We start from the raw sequence: 13343 nt of genomic DNA on the forward strand, positions 1-13343 counted from the left end.
ATGGGTGACTGACAGTGGAAACCCAGTTTAGTAATGGACTGCAGTCATATTCATGACTAAGCCAGTGGGAACATTGAATCCATTCAACCTTCTGAATACTTGGGACTTACCCGTCATCTGGTTCATATTAAATAGCAGGAGTATTTATTATTCATTGATTAAGCTTTGATACTATATGAGTCTAGACTTTCCCACAAATTTATCAGACTGCTGTATCATTTCATGGGATGATGTATTAAATTTAATCCCTGGATCAATCTTCGGTTGGATTTTTATGTGGGCTTTTTAATTTCAAACGTCTCAAATCAGACGTTTTGGTTGCGACACTTACTTCATCCTCTGGTATTACGTCTTATTCTTTGTAATACCATAAAACAACTGCACTTTAGCTGGAAGTCTGTCTTTTTAACCACATAAGAAACCTTTGTAGAGTCATGGTTATATGATTTCTTATCTCCAGTTTTTTTGTTTTTTTTTTTGGCTTCTTCTCAAAATCAGCTTGTTCTCCAACTTCGGTAGTCCAGAAGTCATTGTTTATCCAGCTGCTGTGTTTTCTGGTTCAGTGAATGTGAAACATTAAAATTGCTGTTGTTATTATGTCTGCAGCGTACATAGGCCAAGACCATTCCACTGTGGAGAATTTGTCATTCCGGCCCTACCGGGAGCCGACTACTTGAAATCACTTGAAGGAAACTGACATGAAACATAGTGGCATATTTTTTCTGCTTAGAAATGGAAAACACTGGGTGCGTTTACATGCAGTCAATAACCCTTTCTTAACCAGAATATTAGCAATAACCCGGTTGCGCACAGCCATGTAAACACGTGCAAAAACCTGAATATGCTCATATTCCGGTTTTTAAAAACCTGAATATTACCCCTGGGTTACTCCTTTTCTAACCTGAATTTCTGGTCATATAAACGCGCATCGGAATATCCCGGTCGAAAGGGACATGAAGTACTGCTCTGCGCATGTTCTACCCACAAGGAATCTCGGTCATTTGAGTCCAGGAACTACTTGTGACACAGTTTAACTGCTACTAAGTAAATAAAATGTGCCAAAACGATCGTTCAGTTCTTCTCTTTTACTGAAAAAAATGGTGCATCGCATTATTAAACATATTACCACGTCTCGCTGGCTTACTTTTTTTCTAACAACATGCAGAGAGAGCCTGCAGCGCCCTTCTTCCTCTGTGGTGTCTGTGTAAAATAAGGTTGAACATGCAAACAGCACACCTAGTGGCATAAAGTGCAAATGCAGTCATGGCGTCATCTGTGCTCCGCGGTTTGAATGGGGAGATCCCTGATCATGTAAACAGGAGTAACTCTGTCTGTTTAAGCATGTAAACGGGTTATTCCAAATGATTCAGAAACCGGAATATTGACCTTAACCTGAATATTGAGTGCATGTAAACGTAGTCAATGAAACAGTACTTTCTATCGCTGGCTTTACAGCATAGCGAAAGTTGTAAGGATTGAAAAAAGACTAAGATTTCGCTTATTGTCTGTATACTGACTGAACTTTGAACCCTAAACAGTCACTGATTTGAGACTTCACCTTAAATATATTGCCTGTATCCTTCCAGCCTGTTTCCATTAACATTTTCTCTATCAATTCAACATGTTTGGAATGCATTTTGTGAGATCCATATGCATTAATCAGCAGTTTAAACCTAACTTCTGGATGAGAGGAAATAGATCCGTTGAGCATGTCCATGCTTCAGGTTCAGTTGCAAACAGCAATGATATAAATTTGCATCAGGAGTGCATCATCCAGGAAAAACACAGATGATGCACAAGGGACCCTTACATCCTGCTCATTTGATTAATTCAAAAAAAGACTACCAGGAAGGTGAGACACAGTTAAGATCAGAGTTTTGGATATGGTTGGATGATGCGTAAAATATGAGACAGGATGTTTGCCGTTTCAGATTTACGATGACTGAGTGAGGGACGTCAGAAAAGAAAACACTTTGTAATTCAGTGCAATGCTGCAAAGTCATCCTGGTTTTTGTATTGAAACAAAAATAAATCTCTTTATCAAATACAATTATCAGTTTTAAGGTAATATGGAAATGAGTAAATGTCAACTACTTGAGTGTTAGAATATATAGTATTCAAATGTGTTTTTGAAACTTTTAATTCTTTCTGTTTTCTCTTTTTTTTTGCCGTTCCCATTTGTTGTTTTGCTGCTGCAGTTTGCTTCTGCCACTGTTTATATGGCAGAGTTTGTAGATATGTCTGTGCGACTGTTCACTTTTCACTTTGCTCCCGTGACGCTGCAGTTTCTCACTCGTGGGACCAATAAATCTTTATCTAATGTAATCTACTCAACTTTACTCAGCTTTACTTCTGGAGCGCTGTATAAACACTCCAGCTGGAACAAAGTGCTGTACATAGTCATAAAAACATAACTTGGAAGATAAAATATAATGAGAACAAGAACAGACATTGATAAAACTGTAGCTCATTCCACAACTTAAGGGCAGCAGCAGAAAAAAGCTCTGGCCTAGCTTATGCTTGAATCAATCTAATTTGATCTCATTTAATGTAATTTAATCTAATCTAATAATCCATTTGTTGTAGATGATAATAAAAAATAAATTCTGTTATTCTCTACGCTCTATGCTTCTGACCATTTTTTAACTTGATACACAAATAGTCTATTTGTGAGTCCACAGTTTGTGATATACGTAAATGAAAAAAAAATCATTAAATCATTTAAACGTTTATGTGGCTTTTTTTTTTCATTCAAGTAGCAATTGCAGCTCTAAGACTCTTCTTTTTCCCTCCCTGAATGTTTCCCACCTGTTGCACATATAGTTTTACGCTATAATCCATCCATGCATCTGTCCTCTATACTGCTCTTACCCGGTGCAAGGTCACGCAGTTCCTGAGTTAATCCCAGATAATTAAGCAGGAAGACAGAATATCACTCCTCCAGACAGGTCGCCAGTCTCTCATTGACATTTCAATCTATGTCATGACTTTTTACCTTTAAAAAAATACTTTAAAGTAAATGAGGTTAATGCTCAACTTCTGTCGGTCTTTTTTTAACACTACTATCTGTACATCTGCTGACTAGAGAATGTTACTACATTTGCCTACATTCATATTTACTCACAACTTGGGTTTTGATGCCGCTGAAAACTGATCTACACAGTTATATCACAATTCTAAGCTGGATCGTAAATAGTCATGGTAAAGCTGATGTTTCTGATCTACGTTGCCTTGAGTAGAATATGAAAGTTTATTTCCCGGCAGTGTCTAACCTTGACGCGCCGCCGGGATGTCCCTGCCTTAGCACCTTGCAGGTTCCCCCTGAGGCCTCCGCTCATTCATCTCTCTCGGCAGCCCTGCATCATATCGCCACCGTCCAGACACTAGACGGGCTATTTCGGGCAGACCCTCTGACACCACTTTCTCCCTCTGTGCCTGGATAAAAGGATTCGAACCCCTCCTACTTAATATCCTCCCCACCTGTTGGAGCCGTCCATCTTTTTGCTGACAAGCCCGAACATACAGAGCTTCTGCATTTCTTCAGCTGGCTGCCCTCAGAAACCCCCCGGGGTGCCTGAGCTGTGCTGTATTGTCAGTCATTTGTTACTGATGCCTTTATTAAGACGCAAGTCATTCATTTCTCTGAGTTTTGTTCTAAATCCGCGTCAGTAAGTCTTCGTGCATCTCTATCCTGGTGAATATTTGCACATCATTTCAGACTCGGAGGTAGTTTTAGGTGAACAAAAGCATTGCCAAAAGCCAACAACTGCTGCTTAGACCATCCTTCCTTTGCCAGTCTCTGCATAACACAGCTCTGATATACCCCATCTGGTTGTGGTTACCACTCGAAAAGAGCCAAATTCTTCCTAATAACGCTAGCGCTGGCTGAATTAGCATTCATCTGTCGGGCACTGAGGTAGCTTTTGCAGGGATTAATTATTTCAAAAATAAACCTGCAATTGTTCTCAATACAATTAGTCTTTTTGTCCTTCACAATAGCCATATTCAAATCACCAAATCATTTCCACTCTGCGCTGATAAAACTACACACCAAGGGAAAAGAAAGGCCTCTGTCCAATCCAAAGAATGACGCTGTGTGAAATTACACATTTATTACAATTTATTGTACAATCAGGAAGCATGATAATGATGCCAGGTTTGTAGGTTATGGGACATATTGAGTGGAGAAAATAGGAAATGCAGACTTTTTGCTTTAACAATCTCAGGAAACAAAGTAAAAAAAAAAAAACCCCAACAAAAAACACATTGTTGATGTGTCTGGCAGTCAAAAACAAATTGCATAATAGATTTTTTTTAATCAGTTTTCAGACAGCCATCTGTTAGCTTCATGCTGTGAGCTCCTAAAACAGTCAGCTGGAGGATCTGAGGGCTGAAGAAAGTCTTAAAACATTCAAACATAACCTCTAAAATCTAACTTTTTAATTATGTTTTGTTATATAAACTATTTTTTTTTTAAAGTTAACATTTGTGTTGTTCAATTTTATGTCACTTCATCTTGACTTCCCAGTCCCTTTTATTCAACTCATTTTTATTTCAGTTAATGTAACTGTAATGTTCCATTCTTGTTCTCTTTCAGTTCTTGCTTGTGCGATCCTGTTATCATTCTGTCAATACTGACCTGGTTGAAAAGTAAAAAAAAAAAAAAAAGAAGTTTGTTGGCAGCTTACTGAATATGAAGCTGTTTTTCAACACCTGTAAATCTTTCAGCACTACTATTAATGTCAAATCCAAGTGTTTACGATCATTTTATTCTGGGGTGTAATGTCCAGTTTTAGAACATACTTTCTCATCCAAATTTGCCACCCTTTAAAATCCTATTTGGCCAGAAAGTAAAAAGACCCTCGCTATGCCACCCATGTCTGCCCCGTCCTCCACCGTCACCGTGAGCGTCATGAAATCTGACACCTGTCCAGCGAGTGATAGATAACTTTCTTGTCTCCTTTGTTGTCAACACAAGCCCACCAAACTGTGCATGAGAGGATGGACACGCAGGCAAAACAGCTGCCTGAAGGTTTTCAGGACCTATTAACACTTTGTAGATATTTCTTGGGGGATTTGAATCCAACCACACCCCATGTCAGGAAGTGAATCCTGCAGGTTATGAGAAAAGGCTGTGCAATTAGTAGAAATGAGAGAAAACACCTATGCATGCTCAGAGAGAACATGCAACCCCATAATGGAACTACAGACTCTTTATTTGATGCAACGATCTTCTACTCCAATATCTATGAACACCTACTGTTAGACTCCATCGAGACAAGAAGGTTCTCCTTGAGTCAAGCCTTTTTTATATTGCACCTTTCACAGATCAATATATAGCAAAACTGTATAATATTAAATTATAAAGTGTGTATTCTTTGTAGCTTTGACCTTGGTCAACATTAATTTGTGAAATTTTGACAAAAATGTCAACATTATTGATAAGCTATGCTAATTTTAAACAATAGAAGAGAAAGGTCCTTGCAAATAAAAATTGAATCAAGTCTTGGTAGCAAATCGCCATCGGCTTTGTTTTCCTGCACCGTCAGTCGATCTCAAATAAACACCAGAACATTAGAAAAATCTGTTCACGAACAAAGAGACCAGTGTTTTTTCAGCGGTACCTTTTGCATTGAAAGCACATGTCAAACACAATTCAAGACACAGCAGCTCTTAGTGGGACTGATTTTTGCAAAGTTACATATCTTCAGACCAGAGTAGAGCACATTATCCACATGATGCACCATCGGTGGCATCGTTATGAATTTTTCGAATCATGCATTTACAGTGTTACAGTCACTGTTTTCTCTCACCATATATTAGAACTTCTAAAACTGCCTCTGCTGGAAAAGCACATGTTTTTAAGGTCTCGTTTGTGTTTTGGCTATTTGTAGTACAAGTGTCACATTGGCTTACTTCAAGGGAGGACTTTATTTTTTAAAACTTTCATCCTATTGTGAGCAAAAACTTGAGAAAAAAAAAAAAGGGAAAAAGATTTAACTACCCAAACTTCTATTGTGGGATTTCCTGTCCTTCCCAGTGTCAATCTTAAGCTCCTTGGAGTTGAAGCCAGACCTAAATAAAGTACCCATACGATGCGGCACCTTGGTCTCATAAAAGATAAACTCTGTAAATATTGTGCGCACATGTTGACTGTCAGCTGAGCCACTCGGATTTACAGTGAAGAATGGTCTGCGTCAAATGGGGGATTGTTGGTTTGGGGGGGTGTTTACGGTTTCCATGGCTGGAGGTTTTGATGAATCAGTACCCTGGAGGATTTGGAAAAGCTTGCGCTAAAAATGTAAGCCAAATACATGACCGGCAAGAACTGCCAAGCAGCCCTAGAGCAAGGTGACGGACTGGTAGCACAATTTCCCTTTCTGATGTGGTTAGATTTATGATTGCTTCACTTGAACCTGTGGTCAGTGGGAAAACCCAGCAGGTGGTAAGGTAATACAAACAGCTAGTGATGGCTAGTAAATGGCCAGAAAGTGAACTAAGCAGGGGTCTGAGGCCACATGACACCTCTTGTGGCATCTCCCCAAATACTTTACAGACTTAAGAACAGGATCATGTTTGTCGATAGCCTTCTGTTGCTTTACAGCCTCTTAAGTTTGATACCCTATCGGCCTACAGAGGGGTGGTGCAGCGAGCCTCTCAGGCTGGGATCGAGGCGCTTATCGTGCTCCGGGCGGGTGTAGTAGATGACGATGGTCACACGTTGGCAAGTCTCCGAAAATGTTGCCATTGTGACACTACAGCAGATGTTGTGCTGTGATTCAGCCCTTTGAAGCAGCTGACATGCGAAGTTTTCCATCATTGCTAATCTGAGAAAAAAAAAAAAAAAACCCTCATCTGTGGATCACACGAGATATTTTCAGGTCCAAATAATCTTTTATGAGCACTTGAAGAATATCAAAGGAGGAGATGTCATCCCGATTGTAATAAATTCTTTTTGTATCATCTTATTTTCCTTTCCTTCCAGGAATAGACTGGTCAGCTATGATATTAAGACCAGACCAACATGGACTCCTCTGAACCTCTGAAGGCAGGTTGCTCGCGGCAGAGATGATTTAAGTCAGAGATGTCAAACTAATTTTAGTTCCAAGGGCCACATGTAGCCCAATTTGATCTTGAGTAGCCGGACCAGTAAAATTGTAGCAAAATAACTTCTGGACTTCTGGACGCTTGCATGAGTCACTGTGAGCCTTCTGCATATTAAAATGGAATTATTTCACTTTTACTCTGTCTTATTTGAAATTTTAACTTCTATTCTATCTATTCTATTCTGTTCTCAACATCTTTGCACAACTCCAAATGTGTTGCTTTATTTTAGAGCAAAGAGGCATCGATACATAATGAAGAACTCTACATTTCATTTCTTATATTTTTTTTAGTGAACTTCAACAAAATGCAACTTCAACATTATGCCATTTTTAATTATAGAATAGAATAGAATAGAATGAACTTTAATAACTCTAGAAGGAAAGTCTTTCTAGCGTTACTCTATATAGAATAGAATGTTATGAATAGAACGTTTTAAAAAAAGACAGAATGAAAATTATTGAAGAAAAATATTGCATATGAATATGTCCAAGGCTTAACCATGACTAAAATATGGAAATAGATTCACAGTGAAAGGAAATCAAAACACTGTTTACAGGAAACAGCTACAGAGTCTTATAGCTCCAGGAATGAAGGATCTCCTGTGACTCTGAGCTGCTGACCAGGACATCATGAAGGGAGGGGTTGAGGTCATTGTTGAGGATGGACCTCAGTTTGAACAGGATCCTGCTCTCTGAGACCCGCTGTTCAGAGTCCATCTCCGCCCCCCACCACCTCGCTGGCCTTTCTAATCAGTTTATTGAGCGGGTTGGTGTCAGTAACTTTCGCTACAGACCTGTAAAATCCCACAACAGCTGCAGTTTCGGAGTTGCTCTGACTCAGTCTTCGAGCCATCTTAATGTGTCCTGCATAAAAAAGTTCCTGCTTCTAATTTCAACTTTAAGGACAGAATGTTCGCTTGTTGCCTCGTATGTCCCGCCCATTGAAAGAAAGAGGCCATGCTGAATAGAAAGTCAGTCTTACTGCATTAACCTATCAGTTTATGGCTGCTTGGTTTATGCAAATTCTTATAATCTATCATGCACGCTTTCCTCACTGCTTTATGTCGGCTTAATGCACACGAGGGTTGGTGGTACAGGAGGAAAACACTTTAAACTTCCATCACAGCTGCACTCTCTAAAACCCAAACGAGGCGTCCCTCAGGGCAGTTTGATGCCCGGAGGATTGTCTTTATGAAGGAGTGCAGCTGAGGCTGCCACTCTCCACTGATCCATCTGAAGCTTGGCCCGGTCCCACAGAGGGCCGATTCGTCATGTTGTTACCAGGATATTAAAAAAAACATCACAAGCTCGCCCCTTCTTCCAGCTGCAGCCACCACGGTTGTTTATGTGTGAGGTGCATGAACGAAAGGCCCGTTTCTGCTCTCGTGCACGTTTTAAAAAACAAAGCGTGAAAACGCCAACACGCGTGCGGTCTCGTGCCGAGCCCCCGTCTATCTGTGGTTTACCGGGGGTAAAATTAGTGCCGGTGCAAATCCGCCCAAGCTTTGGTGTCCCAACTTCCCGCACTGCCACTCAGTGTTACAGGCTGTCATCGGTTTCACTTACAGTTAGCGTTCCGCTGTAACATGAGAACATAACCCAGACGCAGGCAGTGAAGATGGAGGTTACAGATTCCACTATAAAATGTACATATGACCTCTTGACACCAGACATGCTGCTCGCTTTTCATCCATTTACCTTAGTTTCACTCTCTGGCGGCCCTCGAGTCATACAGCAGGTTGAATTTACCACTACTGAATAGTAAAACCAAACAAGTGTCTATGCAACTGTGAATATTGAAAGAAGAAATGCACTGCATAGCATTTTACTGTACTTAGTGAACTTTTAAGGAAAGAAATATTGTCAGTGAAATACACACGGGCTGCTTGACATCATGTAAATCATCTTCATTTGTTGGTATTTTTCCTGACAGCATTTACGAGGCTGCATTTTTTTTCCAGAGGTCGTCTCCCGAGCTGTAACCTAATCATAGCAATGAATGCGTGGTATATTTAATGTCCTGGAGCTTTAGGGCTTATAGCCAGAACCCTTGAGGTCGGTGTGGCATTTGAGTAACACGGTGAGTTGGGAAATCGCACTTCGGATACTCACACCACTGCCCAGCACTGTTCTCGTGCGCGTAACAACCCACATAGACTCAGAAATGCAGATTTTAAAGCTGTTCTAGTGAGCAGTTCCCTTCCAGCTCTTCTTCAGTACGTAATGTACCGCTCCTGGTATACTTGATAGTTATCCAACACTAAAAAAAAAGGCTTTAGATCATATTTTCTCGCTGCTGGACTACTTTGTCTGCTCTGTTATGAGCATTACACAACACGGCCCTCCTTGGAGTGAATAAAACCGAATCTTTGGTGGATTAAATAAAGGCAGATGTCTGCTCCACATCAACATACGCTACTAGTAGTTGTGTAAGCTCAAATGAAACTCTATGTTCCCACAGAAAAAAGACTGTGATCAAAGAGGAAAGACATACAGAGAAAGTACAAAAAAAAAAGAAATAAAATAAAACTCACATGATAAATTAATTAGATGAATTTTAAAAAATTGGACTCAGCTGCTTCTTACTATCTGCAAATAAAGGCGCACAGGAAGTGGAGGGCAGCCGAGGAATGCATCAGGAAGACCACAGTGAGTCATTCTGGGTAAAAACGAAAAGACCCTGCCAATATAACTTCGGTCGAGACAGAAGAATGTGTGTGGCATCCATCTCCACCTTCTCTCTCATGCTTTGAAACGCTCCGTGCAAATAGCAAAAAAGCAACATATGCACCCAGTGTATACCGACGGCGAACCTGACTCCCACACATCAGCTGAATGTGCCAAGCTACTGGTCATCCATGTAAAGTCCTTTTCAGCTTGCAGAAGATAAAGTCATTTAGCTAAAGCCGGCGGGGACTTTTTTGAAAGTTTTGCCTGACAAGGGCCTCTGTGTATCGTCTCTGGCCACGAGCTGCCGCTCACTGTCCCCCTCGGCCATCGGAGTGAACTGTGGCCCCTTACAGCCGCTGACAGCGGCCACATTCTCCCACTCATCATGAAATGGGTGGATGAAAGAATGTTGAGCCCAAAATCTCAGCACGCAGTAGTTCGCGCAAAAAACTATGAACGTGATTCACCTTGAAGCTACAAATTGTCTACAAATGAGTTTAAAACAATGATTAACATGATTGAAGTTTGCTGTTATCCCCATATTTAGAAAATAAGTTAGTGGCTGGCTTAAAACGTTGATGCAAGCTGAATCATGATTCGCATTTTGCTAATCAATAAGTTGGTAAATCCACACACACAAGTTTACAATAGCATCGTGTGTTTGTGTGTACATGCACATCTCCAAGCATCAGTGCACGTCTACTGTATGTGCATATGACTCCGAATACAATCACAGAAAAAAACAAAAAGAAGCTGAATTGATTGTTTTATTTATCAGAAAGTCTTTTTTTGTGGCGCAAATGTAGGCCATCTGTGTCACCTCTGCTGAAAATGACAATTATATTCTTGATTTATCATAGAAAACATTTAAAAACAAGTCTTTGAATAAAACGAAACACACACACACTTTTATTATTATTTTTTTCCTGCATAAAAGTCCTCCATTCATTTTATTCCATCTCTGTTATATCTTTTCCTTGTTTTGTGCTGCAATAACAGAGACTCAGCCAATCACTATACACAACGTCACATGTGGCAGCAGCTTCATGGCCGAGTACGGTTTCACATGGAGAAACGCCGTCTTGTTTATGTCTGGCACTGGCCTGGGCTCTTTGATACAGCCCATAAAACTACACTCAAATGCTGGCAGAGCGGTGAAATGGGAACAGATGTCCCGGTCCGTGTTTGACAGGCTTCAGGGATACCACTCAGGGTAAACACAACTTTTGTTTATTTGGAAAAGGCAAGTTCTTTCAGGTTTTGTTCACCAAACCCAATGTATACCAAGGCAGGTTTAGTTTTTCACTTTCTGCATAAAATTGCTGCAATTGTTTTCAGTGCATTATCTGCTTCTAATATCACTTATAATATTCACCCTCCTGTGAATTTGCATGGCAGCGTACCTGCACTTGCACAACTTTTTACAATTTTTCCTTCAGTAACCTCTATAAAACACTCCAGAAAGTGTGAATTAAAACATACTTCACCGTAGTTCAAGCCTTTTCAAGAAAAGTTCCACTCATTAGTGGTTGTTCCATTTACTTTGGCTTGTATGAATGTAAACAGTGTCAGCTGCACTTATAGCTGAGGTGTGTTTCCACAGTCTGAACCTCCACCAGCAGTAAAGTCTGTGCCGTGAATTTGATCTGAAGTTTGCCCCTTTTACAGGCTGTAGGTACATCTGAGCATCTGTTCATGATAGGGCAGGTTTTTGGTGCACACATGCCTCTTTTAAGTCATGTCCTCCTCACAGTAACACACCGTCACCGTCAGAGGCCGTCCAGTAACCTCGGTCAGTACGTATTTCCTGCTGACCAGCCCTCGCAGAGCAGTAAATTTCTTCCCCCTTTTTTTTTTTTTTGAGGACATGTCAAGACATGTCAACAGTAGCCAGTGAAGAAGAGGGAACATTTTACTTATTCACATTAACGTCTTGGGCCAATCCGGTGACCAGCTCCTCATCGGTTTGTTCCTTTCAAAACTGAGCCCTTAATGAGATGCTGAGTGACTCAGAAATCTGTCAGAGCACACCTTGTAACTGCATCTGCAGAGACAGTAGTCTCAGCTGAGCGGATTTGTTGACTGTTTTACCCCGAGGCTGCAGTCGCACAATGTCTCATTAACACTGCATTAAAACAGATGGTTCTCTATAACAGCTCCTTTAATGCTTTGTAAACGGTTTAGAATTTTCAGGTGCCACTGAAAGAATTATGTAATCTTAAACAAGTCATCCTAAAAACTGACCGTACGCCGAGTAAAAAAAACCCTGTTACACAAGTGGCTCTATGACTAAGCCCTGAATGAAGACGGACACCAAGTAAGCAAAAACTGATGATCTACAAAGAATTCATTTATTCAGCAATGAAAACAAAATCTGGTCGCAATAATCTGCTTGGGAAAGTAACTTCAATGCAGCTCGATATGAAGCCATAAACTGCTTTAAAAGTGTTTTTCAAACCTAAAAGCTGTGTTCACTACATTATCACTTGGCAGCTATTCGTGTTAACTCTCTCTTAGTGCTCCAGTCTAAGTGTTTGTCCTTATATAACCCTATGTTGGCTGCTGATCACAGAAATGATTAACAAGACACTAGCTGTGGTCTGTAGCACTGACTTTAAGTGATCCCACATGGCGAAATGTGATGGTGAAGCACTGAGTTTATCTCCTCTACAGCTGAACAGATATCTAGCAAATTGTCATCTCGGTTATTTAAGATGCTGATCAGCCTGGATCCACATATGCTGTAAGTTATGTAAAAAGTTTGGCAGTTTTTTTCATGTTGTGTATGACAAAATGTAAGCCAGAGAAACCAGCATCTTGTAGTGAAAGTTTAGAACTGAAGCTGTTGAGAGGCGTTACTGAGGATCAGATGTGTCACCAGAACGAAATAATCTGACTTTTAATTGTTTTTCATGCTGATAAAGCCCCGAGAGGGCAACCGCCATGCTCTGTAGGAACATTTAATGATCGCAGTCTGTTGGGAAATCACTGAATCGGTGAGTGCATCACACCGTGACACAAACAACCCACGACCTCTGAACGCTGCAGGGCTGATTCACACACTTTATTGTTCATCCACAGACACAGGCTGCGTGAGTGATCAGCAAATCACCTAAATATATGTATGAACATTCAAATCTGCAGTTTTATGTAAAACATGTGAATACTGTTGGCGATATACGGAACTGGTTTCAACCTGACATGGTTGCACTGACATTTCCTGACATTGGTGACTTGACAGTTACACAGAAGAGACCAATGTTACTGAGTTCTGACATGTGGAAATCACAAGTGGAACACTGGGTTAAATCTTGACCACTAGTGTTAGAGGAGGCCAATGTGAAATACCCCCAACAACAGAGGAAGTCAAGTGGGGCGATGAGTGTTGTTCAGCCTCCCACGACTCTCGGTACGGAAATGTGTTGCATCCAGAAAACATCTGTGGACAATAGTGGCAATTAATTCATGCAGTTGCTTCTGTTAACTGTTAACATTACAACACACAGTCTGCTCATGCACGATTACAATTCAGCACAGTTCAGTATGCAAAGATCTCATTTTAACAGG

This window comes from Salarias fasciatus, chromosome 11, assembly GCF_902148845.1.
Source record: "Salarias fasciatus chromosome 11, fSalaFa1.1, whole genome shotgun sequence".
NCBI classification, from domain to species: Eukaryota; Metazoa; Chordata; class Actinopteri; order Blenniiformes; family Blenniidae; genus Salarias; species Salarias fasciatus.